Source organism: Vulpes vulpes, chromosome 14, assembly GCF_048418805.1.
Source record: "Vulpes vulpes isolate BD-2025 chromosome 14, VulVul3, whole genome shotgun sequence".
In the NCBI taxonomy this organism is placed as follows: Eukaryota; Metazoa; Chordata; class Mammalia; order Carnivora; family Canidae; genus Vulpes; species Vulpes vulpes.
The window spans coordinates 56,294,919-56,316,557 of NC_132793.1; the positions used below are offsets into that span (position 1 = coordinate 56,294,919).

At 39.4% G+C, this 21,639-nt stretch overlaps 1 protein-coding gene across 16 annotated transcripts in view; it reads right to left on the bottom strand.

The window, feature by feature from the left end:
* Positions 1 to 21,639, bottom strand: part of PAM (peptidylglycine alpha-amidating monooxygenase) — a 274,294-nt gene that overhangs the window by 244,025 nt on the left and 8,630 nt on the right. The window contains exon 1 of one of the 16 annotated variants that reach the window (XM_072736684.1): positions 18,805 to 18,893. The exons of the other annotated variants lie outside the window; for them this stretch is intronic. The gene's annotated coding sequence lies outside the window, so the exon portion shown is untranslated. Of the gene's footprint in view, positions 1 to 18,804; positions 18,894 to 21,639 lie in introns of those variants that run through there. 16 annotated transcript variants of the gene reach the window in all.

Consider the following 21,639-nt stretch of genomic DNA (forward strand, 5'->3'; position numbering starts at 1 on the left):
GCGGGGCCAGAGACCACATTTTAGTGTTTCAACCTTACTGTGCAAAACCACATGGGGATGTTTTATAAAACGCCCTGCCTCACCCTAAACCAAATAAATGCAGGGCTTGATTGCTTTGGTTTTTGATTTTTTTTTTTTAATCCTGTAGGTGATTCCTGATTTGCAAAGTACTGTGACTGGTATTCTTGAAATTTGCTTATAGGATAGATATTAAGTGTTCTCACCATGTGCGCACACACACACACACACACACACACACACACAAAGTATATGACCTGATGGAAACTTTAGTTGGCTTGACTGTGTGATCATTTCTCAATGTACCCATAGAGTAAAACTTCAGGTTGTACATTTTAAACATATACAGTTTTCATTTGTCAGTTATACCTCATAACACTGGAAAAAGAAAAATGTAGCCAAATGTCCTCTATTTTTATTTGCTAAATCTGGCAACCCAACCCATATTCTCATTTCAAACTGGGCTCTACATATTGTGGGACCCCTCTTGATCATGACAACAAATTTAAACATTAACTTCATAAGGCAAATGAAGAAGCTGAGTAATATACACCACCAGCTGAGACCTTACTGAATGAAAATCTTTCTTATTTTTTATTTGAGCATCTTCCTTTCCTGCCCTCGAATCCCCCAAAGAAACCCACTCTGATGTGCAACTTTCCTGCCTCGTTTTTATCTGCACGAAGGTATAAAAGGGCTGCTGCCAACTAGGAAATAAAAACCTAAGATTCAGATGCAATGAAACGTCGGGACACCTGCACCCCGATGTTTCTATCAGCAATGGCCACAATAGCCAAACTGTGGAAGGAGCCTCGGTGTCCATCGAAAGATGAATGGATAAAGAAGATGTGGTTTATGTATACAATGGAATATTACTCAGCAATTAGAAACGACAAATACCCACCATTTGCTTCAACATGGATGGAACTGGAGAGTATTATGCTGAGTGAAATAAGTCAATCGGAGAAGGACAAGCAGTGTATGTTCTCATTCATTTGGGGAATATGAATAATAGTGAAAGGGAATATAAAGGAAGGGAAAAGAAATGTTGGGAAATATCAGGAAGGGAGACAGAACATAAAGACTCCTAACTCAGGGAAACGAACTAGGGGTGGTGGAAGGGGAGGAGGGCGGGTGTTGGAGGGGAATGGGTGACGGGCACTGAGGTGGACACTTGACGGGATGAGCACTGGGTGTTTTTCTGTATGTTGGTAAATTGAATACCAATAAAAATTAATTTAAAAAAAAAAGGAAATAAAAACCTAGAAATGAAAGCCCTTTGGGGATTTAGACACACAGACAATATGAAGAGTGTAACAAAGAATGAAAATTTTGGAAATATTTTTCACAAATTTCTTAAAGAAAAAAAAAGGTAAGTGGAAAAAAAGAAGCCAATGTGTTGCCCATACCGGAATCACCACTAATAAATAAAATCGAGGAGAAAGAGAGAGAGCATTGGGAATATAAGACTTAATTGATTGTGCCTTTTTCCTACCTGGCACTTACAAACCTAATATTGACTTTGGAAGTAGTTCTAAACCCTGTGATGCTATTTTGATTTTTAAATATTATGTTTGAAAGGTTTGCATTCACTTCTCAATAAACATAGATGTTTTTCCTTCAGGTGTCTTACCGAAGCAAAGGGCAGATTTTTCTCTTTTTTTATTTTTTATAGCTGTCAATCACATATATTATTTGCGTCTACTTCAACTCATTTTGCAATAAAGGTTTTCAAAATCCTCTCTCCTTCCTCTGGGGGAATAACAAGGGGCGAAACCAACAAGGAAGATGACTTTATATAATCCTTTCATTTCAGATCCTCATTCCTTCCTGCTCTGAACTTCAGGCCAGAGTTCTGCTTTACTGTGCTCCAGATATGGACATGATGAAAGAAGCCCTTAGAGTCTATAAGGAGGAAGTTCATCTTTGGTGTACATGTTGGAGAAGCGTGAAGAATGATTTAATCTTGGAAGAAAACATAATGTGTCCTGAACGTGCTCAGGTTTGAAATTCTCCAAACGTTTAACTCCTAAGAATACCGATTTCACAAGCAGGATGGGACACTTTTCTCTCCTTCCTTGGGTCAGGGCTTAAGGCTTGAAGCCAGTGGTAGCTGGAGAGGGGAGCAGACAAGAGCATGGTCGTGGGGGCAGCAGGTGCCTGGCTTCAGATCCCCACGTGGCCACTTACGAACCCTAGGACCCTGCACAGGCTTCTTGGGCTCTTGGCACCTCACCTACACCAGGGGGATGCTACTGGCAGTGTCTAGTTCATAGGGCTGCTGTAAGCATCAAAAGGTACAGTTCTTGGAAGAAGGCCTTGTCCAAAAAAAAAAAAAAAAACATGGAAGTGTTATTAACATTGATATTAAAAATACTGATGGTCATGGGGATCCCTGGGTGGCTCAGTGGTTTGGCGTCTGCCTTTGGCCCAGGGCGCGATCCTGGAGTCCCGGGATCGAGTCCCGCATTGGGCTCCCTGCATGGAGCCTGCTTCTCCCTCTTCCTGTGTCTCTGCCCCTCTCTCTCTCTCTATGTCTATCATGAATAAATAAATAAATAAATATTTAAATAAATAAAATAAAATAAAATAATAAAATAAAATAAAATAAAATAAAATAAAATAAAATAAAATAAAATAAAATACTGATGGTTAATCTAGGAAAACCAGCCCCTATATGTAACAGCTAACCTTCTCACTTATTTTTCCTGGCATTCATGATGGATATCGAGGCTGTAAAGAAAAGTATTATTTTTGTCTTTTATTCCCCATCAAGAGACAGACCTTGCAAAAAAAGCCAGAACTATTTTACAAACAGAGCCTGGTTGAGAGACATGGCAATGTACAAAGAATGGCGGGGAGACACCCAAGAGATTTATTAAAGTCCTGGTTCAACCTCAACTGTAACTACACTTTAGCTTTTAGTCCTTTTCTCATGTGCAAGATGAGTAGGTACCCAGAGAATATCTAATATTTCTTGCAGAACGAAAATTCTAGTTTTGTAACCTTTCACATCAATGTCAAACTTGTCAGAAAGGAATTCTACGAACTTCTACTTATCAAAGGGCTTTCTTAAGGTAGTTTTTCTTAAAATTCTCCTTCTCTCATACTATGAAATCTATCATCCTCTACTGTACATACTTCCCACCCCTCTAAAGACAGGCAATAAAATCATCCCTCTGTTAAGTGACCAGAAAAATAAGAATGAGAAATTGGCAAAAGCCTCCATTTCTAAGTCTGACAGAAAAACTAATGATACCTCTTAGTGTGGTATGCAACAAATAGTAACGAATATTGTATTAATAGATTTTTAAAAAGATTTTATTGATTTATTCATGAGAGACACACAGAGAGAGGCAGAAACACAGGCAGAGGAAAAAGCAGGCTCCCTACAGGGATGTGGGACTTGACATGGGACTAGATCCCAGGACCCCGGGGTCATGACCTGAGCTGAAGGCAGACGCTCAACCACTGACCCACCCAGACATACCAATATATTATTTTAATGACAGATATTTGGATCAGGTAAAAACCTCAGAGTAGGACTTCTCAACCTGGGGTAATCTTACCCCCCAACAGATACTGGTAATGTCAGAAGTCATTTTTGGTGATCACAACTAGGGGAAGGCACTGGTGTCAAGTAGGTAGGAGCCAGGGATGCTGCTAAATACCCTCCAATACAAGGACAGCCCCACACAACGAGGAATTACCTGACCCAAAATGTTAAAAGTACAGAGGTTAAGAATCCCTGTCCTTGAGCATGGGGACAATAAAGTCCCTTAGAGGGCAATGCAGATATCTGGTCATCAGGGCTGGTGTGAGAAGTGGGCTACCAGCATTACTAGCAGGCCAGGTCCAGAAATACATCATGCAATGCAATGCGTAAGACATTACCTCTTAATGAAGGACTGCACCATATCCTACTCAACCTTCAAATGTCCCATGAACCACAATGGTGACAAACTTGTTTATGATTGTCTAAGCCTAGAACCTCATTCCAGTTTCTATACAGACACACAACATTTTTTGTATGGGTTAAAAACTTCTGTGTTTAGAACTGAAACTACATAAATCAAGAGAAGACAGTATTTTGTTTGATCTGGAACTCTGCCAAGAGTTGCTCATCATTCCGGAAAAATAACATCACCAACGATGCCATTCATAGTATCTGAGTGCCCAAGACAACAAAAACATCAATCTTTGTGTACAGCCACCACGTACCCTGTTATTTTACAGACAGGCACAGGCTTCTGGATACTTCCTATGTCTTCCTGCACAACTGAAACTAAGCATTTACATATTAAAATGTATAGTATTTCAATACAAATTATTTAATTTGCATTGTTTTTTTTATAGGACAGGGATTTTATCTATATATTTTTTAATTATACATGCAGGCAGGTTATGATATATGAATTTCATTTCATGGTACTACAAAATGTTATTTAAAAAAAAAAGAGGCCCTGGATATTATAGGGTTGAGCATCTTGGCTTTACAGATTACCTCATTTGACTCCTTCATTTTATGGAAGTCAAGCTGGAGGCCCAGAAAGGAGCAAGGTTCTTCTCATGACAAGCCCACAACACATAAATCTGATCTTGGATCCATGCTATCAAAAGATCTCTGGGTAGAAGGGACTGCCTGATTCAAATTCCCACAAACGATTCCCTCCACACATACACTATAAACCTGCCCTGTACCGCTCACAAAATATTACTACGGGAACCAGGACAAGGACAAACTGAAAACTGTCAGTGCCAACCCATCAGAAAGCAAAGCTTCATTCATTCAGGTCAGCTGCCTGTGTGATCTTTCATATGAAAACAAAGTGAATGAAAATGAGAATGACTCATTTCAGAGGTTTCTCATTTGGCAAGATTAAATCACCACAGGACTAGAATTTCCTCTGGAACAAAAATGCCACAGACCAGGCTTTGGAAGGAAGTAATCTACTTGAGCAGTCCCCAAACTCATTTTACCCATTCATATGGAGCCCGGTTTTCATCTCCCTCTAAATGCCAGAGAGACCAAATGCCTGTTTTGATTATTGTAACTCCTTAATATAATTTTTGGTCATACTACAATCTCCTTCCTGAAACCTTAATTTTCCCTCTTGTTTACTTGTGAGGCAAACATTAATTGAGTGCTTCTTGTTTAAAACACTGCACAGAATGCTCTGGGGCATGATGAAGTAGAAGACAAGCTGTCTGCCACAGAAAACATTATCATCTAACATAAACATGAACACAAGTATAGGGCAAAATCAAGGAGCCTGCTGAGGAATGATAAGCAAGAATTAAAGGGGAAGACAAATCAAATCTTTTTTTTTTTAAAGATTTTATTTATTTATTCATGAGAGAGAAAGAGAGAGAGAGGGAGAAGCAGGCTCCATGCAGGGAGCCTGATGGGGGACTCGATCCCAGGACTCCAGGATCATGCCCTGGACTGAAGGCAGGGGCTAAACGCTGAGCCACCCAGGAATCCCCAACAAATCAAATCTTAAAAAACAAACAAACAAACCAAAAAAACCTGTGGTAGCTGAGAAGCTAAAAGGCAATCCTCTCAAGTCTCCTTTTTAATTTTCTGTGATGTGGGCTTTCTTCCTTGAACTTTTCCCATCTGGTGGTGGTGGTGGTGGGGTGTCCAAGAGGTGCTTCTGAACACTTCATTCCATCTTCTCCTTAAGTGTAACTAAGCTTTTACGTACTGAAATGTTATTTTTTATTATAAGCTACTTGATTTGTATTGCTGTTTTATATTTACTACCAGGAGAGAAACGGTAATATACACATACACACGTATATAAAGCAGATATCCAGTCTGCTCATCGCAAGATGGCACGATGCCCTTCAAGTGGCTGAGTCACAATTAACACAGTTCCTCCTGCAGATGAGAGGACTGCAGGTCTCCCAAGGGCAGACAGAAATGTGGCAGATGACCTTTCACTGATAGGCCCACAGAAGAAATAAACAGAACTGTCCCACATTCATCTCTAATCTGGCAAAACAACTTTTCTTGCCCACTTATTTTCATCTTTAAAAATGGAGAAAGATAACTTCAATGACCTCTCTCTTGTAGGGGAAATGAAAGAGGAGCTAAGCCTCTTGGCCATTTCTGAAAGAAAACAGAAGGCCTCTACATGCTAAACAGGGCCCTGGACATGAAAAACAGCATCCCCAGTTCCTCACATATTCAAATATAAATCACTCACCTCTCAGCTGAAGGGCTGCTTTCTTACTGCACATTATACCTACAGAATCCTTCTGCAAAGAAAAAGCCTCATTTGGCTAAGTTTTAAACTCTCCAGCAGAACAGATTTCTCACCGTTACTCAGACAACTAGGTCACTATTTTCAGAAACCCTCACTTAAATACTTGACTTTACTCCAACTAAAGTTTTATTCATTCAACGAAAATTTATAGAACACTTGCCACGTTCCAGGCACTGTTCTAAAAATCCCAGCCCAGTGAAGAAGCTTCAATTCTGGTGGGCTTCAGACAATGAGGGGGAACTATTTAAGTAAGATATATGATATGTGAGACAATAAGAAGTTCTATGGGAAAAAAAAGGAGCAGGGCAAAGGATCAGGAATTATAGGGAAAGGTCTGCAAATTTAGATCACATAGTTAAGGTAGGTTTCAATGAGAAAGTAACTTGAACAGTCTCCAATTCACAGAAAATCCCCTGTTTAAGTCAATTCATGTGTTGCCTCACTTTTTCCATTTTTTGTATTACTATTTTTATTACTACAAGGTGATTTTGAAAAAGGCCCATTTCAACTAAGATAAAGTTCCAGAAACTTTGTCAAGAACGCTGCCCTACAATTAAAACATTCCTTCCCTCTCCCCCACAAAAACTTTTCTGCATACCCACAAAAACAAAAAAATATGAGGGAGCAAACAGGAAGCCATGCCCATTCACAAAGCAAAAGAAAACAAACCTAAATATGTAGGAATAACTCTAATAAAAAATGTGCGGGAGGGATGCTTGAGTGGCTCAGTTGTTTAAGCATCTGCCTCGGCCTCAGGTCATGATCCCAGACTCTTGGGATGGAGCCTCGGGTGGGGCTCCTTGCTCAGTGGGAAGCCTGCTTCTCCCTTGGCCTGCCTCTACCCCTGCTTGTGCTCTCTCTCTGTCAAATAAATAAATAAGATATTTTTTAAATATATGGGATAGACAAAGAAAAACAACAAAAGTATTCTGAGAGCAGTAAATACAATTATGCAACAATGGGAAATAAATGTTGTTACCTAGTACAAGACTAAATACCATAAAAATGTTATTTCTTCTAAAATTAATTGGTTGACTTAATGCAATTCTACTAAAAATCTCAAGGTAGAGCAGAATTGAGTGGAACCATGCTAATGCCACTGAACAGTGGTTCTTAAACGTGGACATATATCAGAATCCATCAGTTTTCTCAGGGCACATGAGTGCATCTCACCTTACACTTACTAAAATAGCTTACAAAGGCTGCATATGTGTAGCCAGAGCTTCCCAGATAATTCTGAGGCACGACACTGGTTAAGAATCATCGGCTGGGAATAATAAATCATAGGAAAGCTAACTGAAAGCAAAAGAAAGACTAGAAAGTATGACTTATCAGTTCTTATAACCTATCTTCAAGCTTTCAAGCTAAAAAAATAAGATCAATGTGGTACTTGAAGAATAGATACATCTTCTCAAGGAGAAGAATAAACTTATCAACTTCCCAGGAAGTAATGTTCTGTATACATATATGATAAAACAAAAATCACAAATCAATGGAGAAGAAATAGACTGTTTTCTAAATTATCTTAAGAAAACTGGGGAAGGGGCCAACTTACAATTATACCTCACACACATACACACACACACACACACACACACACAAATTCACACAACCAGGCAGATTAAAAAACTGAAGGGAATTTTGTGGTTTCAGGTCCTACCTTCAAATATTTAATCTATTTCAAGTTAATTTTTGTGTGGGATGTAAGTTAGCGGTCTAGTTTCATTCTTTTGCCGGGAGTTGTCCGGCTTCCCAACACCATTTACGAAAGAATATCCTTTCTCCATTGCATGTTCTTAGCTCCTTTGTCATAAATTGTTCATACATGTGTGAGTTTATTTCTGGGATTTCAATTCTGTTCCAGTAATTCATGTGTCTGTTTTTATGCCAATACCATGCTGCTTGGACTACTCTAACTCTGTAGCATAGTTGGAAATCAGAGAGCAGGGTACCTCCAGTTCTGTTCTTTCTCAAGACTGCTTTGGCTATTTGGGATCATTTGTGGATCAATACAAATTTTAGAATTATTTGTTCTAGTTCTGTGAAAAATGCCTTTGGAATTTTTGATAAGGGTTGCATTTAATCTGTAGATTGCTTTGGGTAGTATAGATATTTCAGTAATATTGATTCTTCCAACCTATGAGCACAAAATATCTTTCCCTTTATTTGTGTCTTCTTCAATGTCTTTCATCAGCATCTTATAGTTTTCAGTGTACTGGTCTTTTAACTCCCTGGTTAAATTTATTCCTAGGTATTTTATTCTTTTTGATGTAATTGTAAATGCATCAATTTTAAGTGTTAATTTCTCTTTCTGATAATTTGTTATTATTATTTAGAAATACCAGATTACTATATGTTGACTTTTGTATCCTGCTTTACTGAATTCATTTATTAGTTCTAACAGCTTTATGGTGGAGTCTCTAGGTTTTCTACATATAGAAAATGTGGTGGTAAGCTCCTCAATGTCAGTCTTAGTGATATTCTTGTAGATCTGACTCCAAAGGCAAAAGAAACAAAAGCAAAAATAAACAAATGGGCTTACATCAAACTATCAAGTTTCTGCACACCAAAAGAAACCATCATCAAAATGAAAAGGTAACCAACTGAAAGGGAGATTTTTGCCAGTCATGTATTCAAGTATATGACGAATTCACACAACAACAAAAAACCAAACAACCTAATTAAAAAATGCACAGAGGATCTGAATAGACATTTTTTCAAAGAGGACAAAGATGGCCAACAGACACATGAAAAGATACTCAACATCACTAATTATTATGGAAATCCAAACCAAAACCACAATGAACATCACCTCACGCCAGTTAGAATGGCTCTTATAAAAAAGACAAGAAATAACAAGTGTTGGCAAGGATGTGGAGAAAAGGGAGCCCCTGTGCATGGCTGATGGGAGTATAAATAGGTGCAGCCACTGTGGAAAACAGTATGGTGATTCCTCAAAAACTTAATACTAGAACTACCATATGATCCAGCAATTCCACTTCCAGATATTTACCCAAAGAACACAAAAATGCTGATTCAAAAAGATATATGTACTCCTATGTTCACTGCAGCATTATTTACAATAGCCAAGAAATGGAAACAACCTAAAAGTCCACAGGTGGACAAATCGATGAAGAACATGTAGTATATACACACAAAGGAATAGTATTCAGTCATAGAAAAGACTGAAATCTTGCCGTTTGCAAACACATGAATGGACCTTGCAGGTATCATGCAAAGTGAAATAAATCAGACAAAGACAAATATCATGTGATTTCACTAATATGTAGAATCTTTAAAAATGAAGCAAATGAACAAAGAAAACATAAATAAAGTCAGACACAGAGAACGAATGTGTACCAGAGAGGAAGGAGATGGTAAGAGGCAGGTGAAGCGGATTAGGGGGTCACCTATATGGAAAGGATGGTAACTAGACTTGTAGTGGTGATCACTTTGTAGTACCCACTGATGCCGAATTATAATGTTGTACACCTGGACAAAAAAATTTAAATTATCTTAACCATACCAAACCCAACCGAAACTCTCAAGGTGGGGGATGGAGAGACAGTAAAATGAATTATTGAAAAAGAGAAAAAGAAGAAGAAAATTTAGTTGATTTTTACCAAATCACTAGAAAGGAAGAAAAAGGGGCAAGAGACGTGGATCCACAAGTTAGATGAGAATACAAAGAATGATAAACAGGTAAGAGGTTACAGAGCAGTAAGTACAGTATGATTCTATTTTATATTTACCAACACACATATTTGTAAAGCTATCTACTCGTATATTAACAATAGTTGACTCTGGCTGATTTTTTTTCCCTTTTAGTTCGTGTTCAGTTTCCTGATGTTATACAATGAATTTGTATGTTTTAATTTTTTAAAACTGGTATCTATTTTTCAAAGCTATGTAGTTAATGTGTTCTTTGATTCCTTTCACATAATGGGAAATTGGGCACATGAGAGGATAGGTTTAAAACTCTTTATATGTGTTTTTAAGTGTTTTGTTCATCTTAAAAAGTGTTTTATCCTAATTATGGCTTTGCTTTTTCTTATTAATTTCGGTTTGCTGAAAATTCCTGCTCAAGCAGATCACATCTTTTTTTCAAAAGTTGGAATAATTAAATGTCCAATCACAGCAATATGTTGCAACAATTAAAAGTACTTGATAAAAGTGGTTGTTAGATTAAACCAAATTTTGATAACAGGATGATCAGATTTGGTACTCTGCTGGGTTACCCAGAGAAGACCTGGTAAGCAATGGTTGTATCAGTGAGCCAGAAAAGGGTTGTCGACCAGCTAGCTGCAGGTCCAACCACAAGACATCAGCAGAAACAGCCTGAATGACCAACAGAATTCTTGCAAGCATCTTTTTCCTACAAAATGTATGTATGCTTTTTAAGTTAAATATGAAAGCTACAAGGCATAAAGCACATCCATAATCCCATCAGATCAAGAGACTAGATTTTAAAACATAAAACATTTCACCCAGAATTAGCAAGATACCAAAAAAAAAAAAAAAAAAAAGGAGGGGGGAGGAAGAATGTTTTTAAGAAGTTCCAAAGATGGGATATTATCCTAGGTTAAACAAAGCCAGTCAGAAAAAGACTAATGCTGTGTGATTCCATTTATGAGTTATCTAACGTGTCAAGTTCATAGAAATATAAAGTAGAATGGTCGGTTACCAGAGCAAGGGGAGGAGGAAGTGGAGAGTTGTTGTCTAATGGGTACAGACCTTCTGATTTGTAGGATGAAAAAAGGTTCTGGAGATCCGTTACTCAACAAATGAATGTACTTAGCTCTACTGAAAAATGGTTAAGGTGATAAACTTCATGCTGTGTTTTTTTTTTTATCACAATTAAAAGATAGATAAAAATCCTTAAAGTAATATAAAATGAATGCTTCATATTGTGACAAAGTACTAATACTGAAGGCCAGAGATTAGTGTCATATTGACAGCCTTGTTGAAAACAAAATTATTTTAAAGATTTTATTTTTAAGTAATCTCTACACCCAACATGGGGCTCAGAGGCACAACCCTGATATCAAGAGTTACAGGCTCTACAAACTGAGCCAACCAAGTGCCCCTAAAAGATGTTTTTCTGACCCAATTCCATTCAACCAAATTACTCAGAGTATGATAAAAGTGGCACTTGAAAGCAGTGGGGAGGAAAGAACTATTCAATTAACATGGAACTGATTTGGAAAAATCTATATAAAAAATACATTTAGAAGTTTATATCATGTCATATATAAAATATAATTCCAAAATTAAATAGTTCAGATGTGAAATGACAAAACAACCAGATTGAAAATATAGGAAAATATCATCTGACCTTAGTATGAGAACATTTTTATAAAAATAAAAACAATGGAGAAGATAAATACATTGAATTTAACCTCAATAACTGAAATAATTGAAATAGTTTCTTCAATAACTGAAATACATAAAACTGAGGATCATTTTGTTTTTTAAAAAACCCACCGCTACAAAACCAGAAGGCAAACAGATGAACAAACTAAATCACTAAACATCTGGCAATGGGTTGATAACCTTAATACATAAAGTACTGCATCAAAATATAAGTAATAATAAATATGACTGTAGAAGTCCTAAAAGAACAAGTAAAATATTAAAATGGCCAATGAGCACATGAAAAAGCTGTGTGACCTCATCAGTAATTAAAGAAATAACAAGAGCTAAAAGCTACAGACTACATGTTACACGTTCTCATCCAGTTTCTTAGTTCATCTCCTGCAGCTGAGGTACAAAGAAAAAAAATTCCCTCATTTTTCAGATGAGGAAACTAAATCAACAAAAAGGTCATTCATGTCCCAAGGGCAAGTGGTCCCACTGGACAGCCCCTCTGTTAATCACCACATTCCACTAAAGGAAAAATGGGATACGTTTTGACTCCATCGAATGTCATCTGGGGCAGGCTGGGACAAACTAGGTTCTCAAGTCAAATGCGCTGCTGCCCATTTTGGCATGGTCTGCAAAGCCAAAGAATGAATGGGTTTTGTATTTTTCAGTTGTTGGGGGGTGGGAGGGATTATATAACGTGACAATTTTGTGATGTGAACATTATATGAGGTTGAATTTCAACGTCCACAAAACAACAGGAGAGTTAAGCAGCTGCAACCGGGGCCGCAAGTGGCCTGCAGGGCCTAAAACAGGCCCCTCGTCTGGCCCTTTGCAGAAAGGGTCTATTGTCTCCCAACATGGGATGCGGTAAACTGGGCTCTCTTCTATGCTGTCACTGTAAATTTAGGCAATCAAGTACAAAGCAAAGGAAAATATATGTATCTTCATACTAGCTGACTCAGTAATTTTAGGGTATCATGAAAAATGTAAAATTTACCTTCAGTTTTATGTAAAAAACACTGTTGTGGCAATGTCAACCCAGGAAGGCTGACTCCAGGCCCCAATCTCAGGGCCAGGACTAGGGTCAAGGCTATACTTAAATACTGACTCCGAAAGGAAGAAAACAGCTTTTCAGGTCTGTCAAGTAACACCCAAGAAAGCTGGTCCTCCTGAAGTCCCATTAATCCAAACTGTCAAACACCACCTTGAAATTACTACCAAATCATAAAACATTCATTTAAAAAGACATTGTTTCTTGAGCTGGAACACATGAAACTGCATATATTCAAGGGTTTATGATACATTAATAGTATTAAATCAAAAGGTAGACAGGGATTAAACATAAAATCCATCTTGAGTATGGATAAACCCCAAATCCCCAGTTTACTTTCAGCGGAATAACACATCTGTCACATAAATTAATGTCATCATTTGGATTTTATTGGCTTTGGAGTTTGTTGGCATTTAATTTGTAAATCTGCTTTATTTTTTTCTAGCTGTATAAATGCTATAAGCTAAGACATTTATTCCATGCTGGGATATATTTACATAACATTATGACAAACATAATTAAGTCAAACTGGAAGAGAGGATGTTTTCCTTTGAAAAAGGGCTCTTTATATGTCGCAAGTTTAAGAATGCTGTACCTTGTAGGTTCCGTACCCAACCTAGCACATAATTTTGAGAAAAAAAACAATCTCAATCCCCTTCTGCTCGGTCTCACAAGCTTGGTACTGAAGGGCAACAGCAGAGCAAACCAAGAGATGAAAAGGAGCGCAAAGGAAAGCCCATTTTCACATGACTCCATGTTCAAAACAGAACACTTGACCTTTGTGAACTTGGATTTCCTCCTCTGTAAAATGGGGATAATAGTTTGCACTGCAAGACTACAGAAAGAAAGCGTGAGAGGTACTCGAGGTAAGGTATAGAAAATAATAATAATACTAATAATAGCTAATATTTCCTAAGCAGTTAACCATGTGCCAGGCATTCTGTATGCATTTTACACGCACATAACATTTTATATGCATCACCTCAAAGAATGATTATAACCCCACACTGTATGGAACAGGTACCAGCATATCTCTGTTTTAAGAAGATAAAACCGAGGCACCGAGAGGTTCGGTGATTTGCTCAAGGTCACGTAGCTAGTAAAAAGCTGAGCCAAGACTTGACCATAATGTTTCATGCCACGAAGCTGGTTTTCTTCTCCTTTACACAAAACTACCTCAATAAATGGGAGCAATTATTATGATCCTTATGTCCACAGAAACATTTCTTCTTTGAAACCCAGCCACAGACCCTCGAGTGAGCTCGGCCTCTGAAGGGGCCTCCAGCCACTCCCCTAGTAACCCTTTCCAGAATGCTCTTTTCCCACTGGCCTAAGTCTTTCTACAGAATCTGGGACATACGATGCAACTTTATTTTTGAAAAGCTTCAAAATTCTAGCCAAAAGCACTGTAAACAACAATTTCCTCTTCTTAGGATTCTCCAGGGTCCCTCCCCCAGTCTTTCCTCCCTTTGTATTCCTGTAGTAGAAAACTGTAGACTAAGCCACTAGGCCTAAGTACACAGTGCTCGTGGGAAGGGAAGGACGTCACCACCAAGGCTTTTGTACTGAAAAAAACAAAACAAAACAAAACAGAAAGGCTTGGTTAACATCACAAAGTTGGTGAGCTTAAACCCTAGAAAGGGTCATACTTTAAAAAATACAACTACTTTCTTGACATTTTCTGTTTCCCCAGCTTAGAATGTAGCACTAATGACAAAAATCTTCAATTACATTCCCAACTGGCAAATGGGTTTTATTTTCACTGTTATAAGGCATCCTAAGAGCGCCTGGCTGGTTCAGCCGGGGTACCAGACAACTCTTGATCTCGGAGTCAGTGGGTTTGAGCCCCACACTGGAAGTAGAGGTTACTTAAGAAAATAAAAGCATCCTACATGATTACAACAGAATTCTAATTTTTACAAATGGGAGAAAAAAAAGGTTATTAGAAGATTTAGCTCCCAACTAGCCTCAGATCTTAAGCCCCACACCCCATCCCCGAATCAAGTATACATTACACTGAAATATAAAGGTTTTAAATTGCTACAGGGCCTCACTTCTTCGAAGAGAATCTAAAATGGGTATCAAGAGTTTATAACAGCCAAGAGCTTAACCAAAACCCTGTGGCTTCTTTTTTTTTTTTTCCCTTCATAGCCCTTAATCTTCAAATGGTTCCACTGTAAAAAAAAAAAAAAAATGCTTTTATTATATGGACATGTTAAAATATTAGGTCTAAGCACAAATATAAACTCCTTTGAGAATGAAAGCCTTGAAAATAACCCAAAAAGGAAAAAATAAAAATAACAGAGACACCACTAAAGCCATTTTTCAGTCTGTAGAGTGTTTGGGAAAATGATCATTGCTGAAATGTAGCCAGGCATGAATGAGAGCAGGCAATGCGGGCAGGAGGGGTAGTGGCTGTAAGAGGCGATGAGCAGTAGGACAGGGTTCGAGGTGTGCCAGACTCCAGGCTACATGAGCGCAGGAGCATCTCGTTTGTTCCACGGTGACACAGGTCCCCAAGCCGAGAATCCCTGGATTCAAATACTGGCCCCACCACTTAACTCATAGCTGTGTGACCTTGGGCAAATCACTTTGACCGCTGTGTACTTACTTCATTTTCCTTATTTATGACTGGAGATAATACCTACACTATCTCATTAGGTTGCTGTGAGAATTAAATGTGTTAAAAATATGTGGCAGGTTTAGAACAATGTGTGGCACATAATCAATATCACAAGGGCTTGTGAGTTACTGTTATTATTATTTCATTTCAGAGATGAGGAAACTGAGGCATAGAGAAGTCATTTGTCTGAACTCACCCGCTTAGGAAATGTCAGAGCTGGGGTCTGAACTTAAGGCCTTGTGACTCTCAAGTCCATCCTCTTAACCATCTTAAAAAAAAAGAGCAAAAAACGGCAGTTTTCAAGTGTAGAGAATTCATTAAATAATAAAACTGGTATCGGTGAAGCTGCAGATGCCCTGGGATGATGGCCCTAGAACATAGCGACTAAGTACCCCTTGGGTCAAATATCTCTACGGGATGCTAAGATTACATGAAACACGAGATGGTCCCAGGTATGGCTTAAAGCTCATGTCTTACAGAGAAAGAATATACATATAAATATTTTTAAACTGGAATGACACTGGAAAATTGCAAAAACATAAGTAGTAAAAGAAAAAAAATTTAATAAAATAAAATGACCAGAACAAGGTCTTTTCTAACTCCAGGAACAAATACACTTCCTTAAAATGTCCTGCCCTCAGGGATTATAAGGGACAAAAGGGAAATTGAGTGGAGAAAATTCGAGACAGAGACAAACCATGAGAGACCCCTAACTCTGGGAAACGAACAAAGGGTTGCAGAAGACAGGAGGCAAGGGGATGGGGTGACTGGGTGACAGGCACTGGGGAGGGCACTCGATGGGGTGAGGACTGGCTGTTATACTATATGCTGGCAAATTGAATTTAAATTTAAAAATTTTTAAAGAAAATAAAAGAAAATGCCCTGCCCTGCCTGCCCCACTCCTCAATCCATGAAATTTTCTATTCAACATGTTCTTCATTCCCATTTTTGTCTGATGTTATCATTTCAGTCATTGTTTTGACCTGCTGGTATCCATGTTTAGGAAGGAAAATATAAGACAAAAACTTGACTTATGAACAAAGAAAAATCAAAATTTCCAAATGATGAAGATTATAGTAGCAATAAATTTAAACTCTTGCAATTATCTTATCCTTCTCCTATGATTTTGCAATCTTTCCTAGCTTCAGAAAGAAGGTATTCTATTAGATTTTTGAAGATTAAGATCAAACTTTTTTTTTTCTCCTGGTAACATCTACTTGATTGGGTACCAGGAGGATATTTATTTCTACAGTTAACAGTGAAATCTGAAATTCATTGTTTCCCTTTAAAATTTGTTTTTTTTTTTTTACAAAAGACTATAACCAGAAATAACTGATGGCGTTTTTTTTTCTTTGGTGAAAATCTCAATGCAGCAATAATAGTGAACCAAAGTAATTAAAGTGCAACAATTAAAACCGTTCTCTACCACATAATTATTTGGAATGTAAGAGTTGCACTAAGAAAGCTCCTCTGGTTGACTGAAAAACAGCCACTTTGGTAGGTAAAGGTCAAGTATTCAATTTCTATTCACTAAACGTGATTGGCTTCCTACAATAGTCTTCGTGGATGTGACCTCCATGCTAGACTGTTAGGAAATAGAAGATGGTTAGACTTTTAAACTGGTTAGCCAGGGACACAGGAAAATACCACCACACCAGCTTCAGGGACTTTCCCTCAGTGTCCCTAAAACAAACACCAGCAGAGGCCACTGGAAGATTAACGCATAAAATGGAACACGTTAATGCCAAATCTGATAAAACTCTGCAAGAGTAGCACTTAGGTATACTCCAACATCAACAGGTAGAAACGTATTAAACTCCTCTCTATGCTATCAAAATAAATAAATGAACAAAAGCAAACAAAAAGGACACTGGTGAGAAAACAAATAACATGAGACTTTTTCAGGCTAAGAGATAAGTGAGTTTTTAATCAACCGAGGCTGAGGCATCTCATAAGATAAAAAGCACAGACTTCTCTGGGCATTTAGCAGAGAGTGGTTAGTCGGTGTCAGGGGACCACAGGTGGTCGTTCAGAAAGTCAAAGGAAGCGTGCTGGGCCAAAAAAAAAAAAAACAAAAATACCAATTGAAGTGATAAAACTCTTCACACATAAAAAAAGTCTACATAAAGATTATATGAATAAGTATAAGGATTACATATTTTTCTCATTCACATCAGTACAATATCTGAATGTACTGTTGAAAGAAAAAGAATGTACTATTAAAAAGAAAAGTGACAGGCACCTGGGTGGCTCAGTGCCTTTAGCTCAGGTCGTGCCCCCGGGGTCCTGGGATCGAATCCCTGCATCAGGCTCCCCGCATGAAGCCTGCTTCTCCCTCTGCCTGTGTCTCTGCCTCCCTCTGTGTCTCTCTCTCATGAATGAATGAATGAATGAATGAATGAATGAAAAGAAAAGAAAAGGAAAGGAAAGAAGAAAAAAAGAAAAAGAAAAAGAAAAAGAAAAAAGAAAAGAAAAGAAAAGAAAAGAAAAGAAAAGAAAAGAAAAGAAAAGAAAAGAAAGAAAAGAAAAAAAAAGGAAAGAAAAGAAAAGGAGAAAGAAAGGTGACTGGGTTCTTTTGTTCCCTCTTTTGTCTGGCCCTCTCTGTTCTTATATATACAAATTAGAAATTAATAGGACTTGCAGAATTCTAAAGTAAGCATATATGTAGGTCCAGAATTTCACCTGTGACTTTAATCGGGTATTTCACTTATTTTGCCCTCTGTCGTACAGAAGATTAGCTCTCACAGACCTAATCCACGTCCTCTATGAGTCATTCTAGTGATACACACCTAATTCCTGATGTTTGTGATTGCCATTTCTTAACGTGTGCTGAATCATAGTGATATAGGTGGAGCCGCATCCCCTAAAAAGATGTTAAAGTCTTAACCTTTAATACCTGTGAATGTCCTTTGATTTGGGAAATAGGATCTTTCCAAGTGATCAAGCTAAGATCAGGACATGAGCAGAGGCTGTAACCCAATGACTGTGTCCTTATAAAAAGAGGAAACGGACACAGTGACACAGAGGAACGGCGATGCGAAGACCCAAGGAGAATTCCACCTGCAAGCAGAGGAAAGCCAAGGACCACCAGACGCTGAGAGAGAGGAAGGGAAGAGACGCTCCCTCACAGCCCAGAGGGAACGAGCCCTGCCAATATACTGATCTAAGGGCCTCCAGAACCATGGGACAATGTATTTCTGTGGTTCTAAGCCACTCAGTTTACGGTGTTTTGTTACAGCAGGCCCAGGACACTATTCCACAGGCCATGGCCTGAGTTGTCCCAAGCTTAGGGAGTGTGGCCAGAAGCTCAAGAAGCCTCACAGAACTCCTGTAAACACAGGAGGTTCCCACCGTGGAAACCGGTGTGAAAAACCTACAATTTAGACAGAATGAACTACTCCCGTCTAAAATATTTAAAATAATGACACATTTGTTTAAAACACATTTCCTGCGTCTTACTTCATTTTACTACTCACAACCACACCAGGAATGAAATAGGGAGGCTTCTTATCTTCATCTCCCTGACGAAGAACCTGAACCTCACAGGGTTGAGTGTTTTGGCCAAATCATAGACGCAGACGGTAGAGCTAGTATTGGTGCCCAGTCTTTTCTAGGAAGAAAAAATGTGATCATCAGTATTTTAACTTGGAACAACAGGAGCGCTTTAAGGCAGTGCCTCTTCCGATGACTCAAGGAAGAAAGGAAAAAACAGGATCACACAGACTGAGTTGGGTGAGGGGCTCAGAGACCCAGGACAGATGGACTAAATCTGAAAAAAAAACTGGTATGAAAGGTAACTGCTAACTTGTGAACCTGGCCTTGAAGGGAGAAATGGAAACAGACTTAGAAAAGGAAAGAAAGGCCCAGGTGAATAAAAGGCAAGCACCATAAATTATGTGAAAGCCCTTCAACTGACTAATTGGAGAAGTCCAGGGAGGATCGTAATGGAAAATGGGGTTAAAATGAGAAAGGGGCCCTTCCACTGGGCCAAAAGGTTATCATCGACATGATGGACAAGCAGTTACCACCGTGAGGCTCTTAGCCAGGGTGCGATGCGCTGAAGGAGCCGTCCCCATAGCATTCTTTTTTTTTTTTTTTAAGATTTATTTATTATTTATGATAGACATAGAGAGAGAGAGGCAGAGACAAAGGAGGAGGGAAAAGCAGGCTCCATGCTAGGAGCCTGACACAGGACTCGATCCTGGGACTCCAGGATCGCGCCCTGGGCCAAAGTCAGGCGCCAAACCGCTGAGCCACCCAGAGATCCCTCCCCGTAGCATTCTTAACAGTTCAGTGCCAAAGCAATCTGGGATTGTGACTGCTACCGTGTACGGCCTGGAAAAAGTGGTCACGACTGAAGACATGATAATGAATCTATCTGGATGCTTCTAGCAAGACACCTTGGACAGCTGCCTCTCTTCCCACCCTCCCACACTCTTAGACAAACTGGCCTTCTTGGTATTCTTTGGGGGTGGGGGGTTGTCCTTGCTTCAGCCTCGGGACCAAGTACTTGTGATTCCCTCTGCCTGGCTAGGGGATTTTTTTTTTTTTTTTTTTTGGCTAGGGGATTTTTGCATAGTTAGCTCCTCTACTTCATTTGGGTCTTGGTTTGAATGCTCTCTCTTCAGAAAGGTCTTCCTCAATCACTCTTATATGAGAAGACAATCCCCCGTCGTTCTCCATTCCCTTACGTGACTTCATTTCTCTTCGTTAAGGCTTACTGTTACCGAAAACTATATTTATTTTACTTATTGATTAGCCATTACTCCCATTAATACATAAACCCCGCAAGTACAGGGATATTGCACGTCTCACCAGGACACGGCTGTGTTCTCAGAGCCTGCACAAATCTTGGCATAAGGCAGGGGCCCACGAAGTATGTGTTCCGTGAATAAAAGAATCTTATTCCCAAACAAGGCTGAGGTTATCCTCCAAAACACTCTTTAATCCCTCTTCCCTGCCGCTTCACTCCCAGTAGACACAACAGGCCTGGTACACACTGCCATTTCTACCTGGATTAAGGCAGCCGCCACCCAACTTCTCCCCATCGCCACCCTGTGTCCTCCTCCAAAGAATCCCCCTGGCAGGTGATTTTATCAAAACACGGATCTCATGGAGCCACCAGCTCCTACAGCGGTTTAGTGCCTGCCTTTGGCCCAGGGCGCGATCCTGGAGACCCAGGATCGAATCCCACGTCGGGCTCCCAGTGCATGGAGCCTGCTTCTCCCTCTGCCTATGTTTCTGCCTCTCTCTCTCTCTCTCTCTGTGTGACTATCATAAATAAATAAAAATAAAAATAAAAAAAAGTTTAAAAAAAAATAAAGCCTTCTCCATGGTTCTTAAGATAAAGACCAAATTCTTACTGAGGCCAGTAAGACACGGTATGGACTGGCTTCAGCCTTGGCGCGCGGCCTCATCTCACTCCACCGGCCTCTTGATGTTCCCCCACCGCTTGGTTTCACTGTTCCCTTCTGTCGCGGGGCCTCTGCACAAACGTCCTCTGCTGTCCGGCCTGCTCGCCTCCTCACCATCCCTCAGACTCTCCACCTCCTGCTTCAGATACCAAGCAGGTGTCACTTCCTGGGGTTCCCGTCACCCACGCCCATAACACTGGGTGGCTCCACTCGGAGCATTTACCTCTAAGTGTAATTCTGTAATCAGCAGTCCTGGTGGGTTTTTGGAAATGAATGATCATCCTCATTTGGGGGACTCTTCAAGACAGCACAGATCATGCACTGGCAAATCTCTGGGGGCAAGACTAGTGCTTGGGCCCGGCTGGCACTGAGGAAATACTTGCTGAGTGAGTGAAAAAGGCGGCACCTTGTTAGGAAGCAAAGAGCTAGAAGTTGGCATCAAATCCACGTAGCAAGACTGCCCACACGTACTTGAAGAAGAGCTGAAGACAAAGATACGGGTGAAAATCTGCAAGATACGAGTGATAAACCGCTATTTGAACAGAAGGAAACCGAGGGAAGCTCAGGGCAATGCAAACCCTGGAAGGGGACTGCCTGCAGACTGGAAAAGAATGGGACGAAGACAGTCTGTGTCATTAAGGAACTAGACCAGAACCAGTCAAACAATTGGCTAAAACTACAGAGTTATGACTTAGGGAATGATGGTAACTAGGTGAAAGGTTACACCTCCATATCCTATTAAGGACTCCTTGACTCATCGGTCTTTCTGGAAACATTTGCCTCTGCGAAGAAACTCTTCAGGCTTGCCTTCTTCTTGGTGTTTTCATTTATAAAAATTCTCCCAAAGAGTCCTCAGTGCCCCCCCCCCCGGGAAAATGTTTTAAAGACATTTTACTG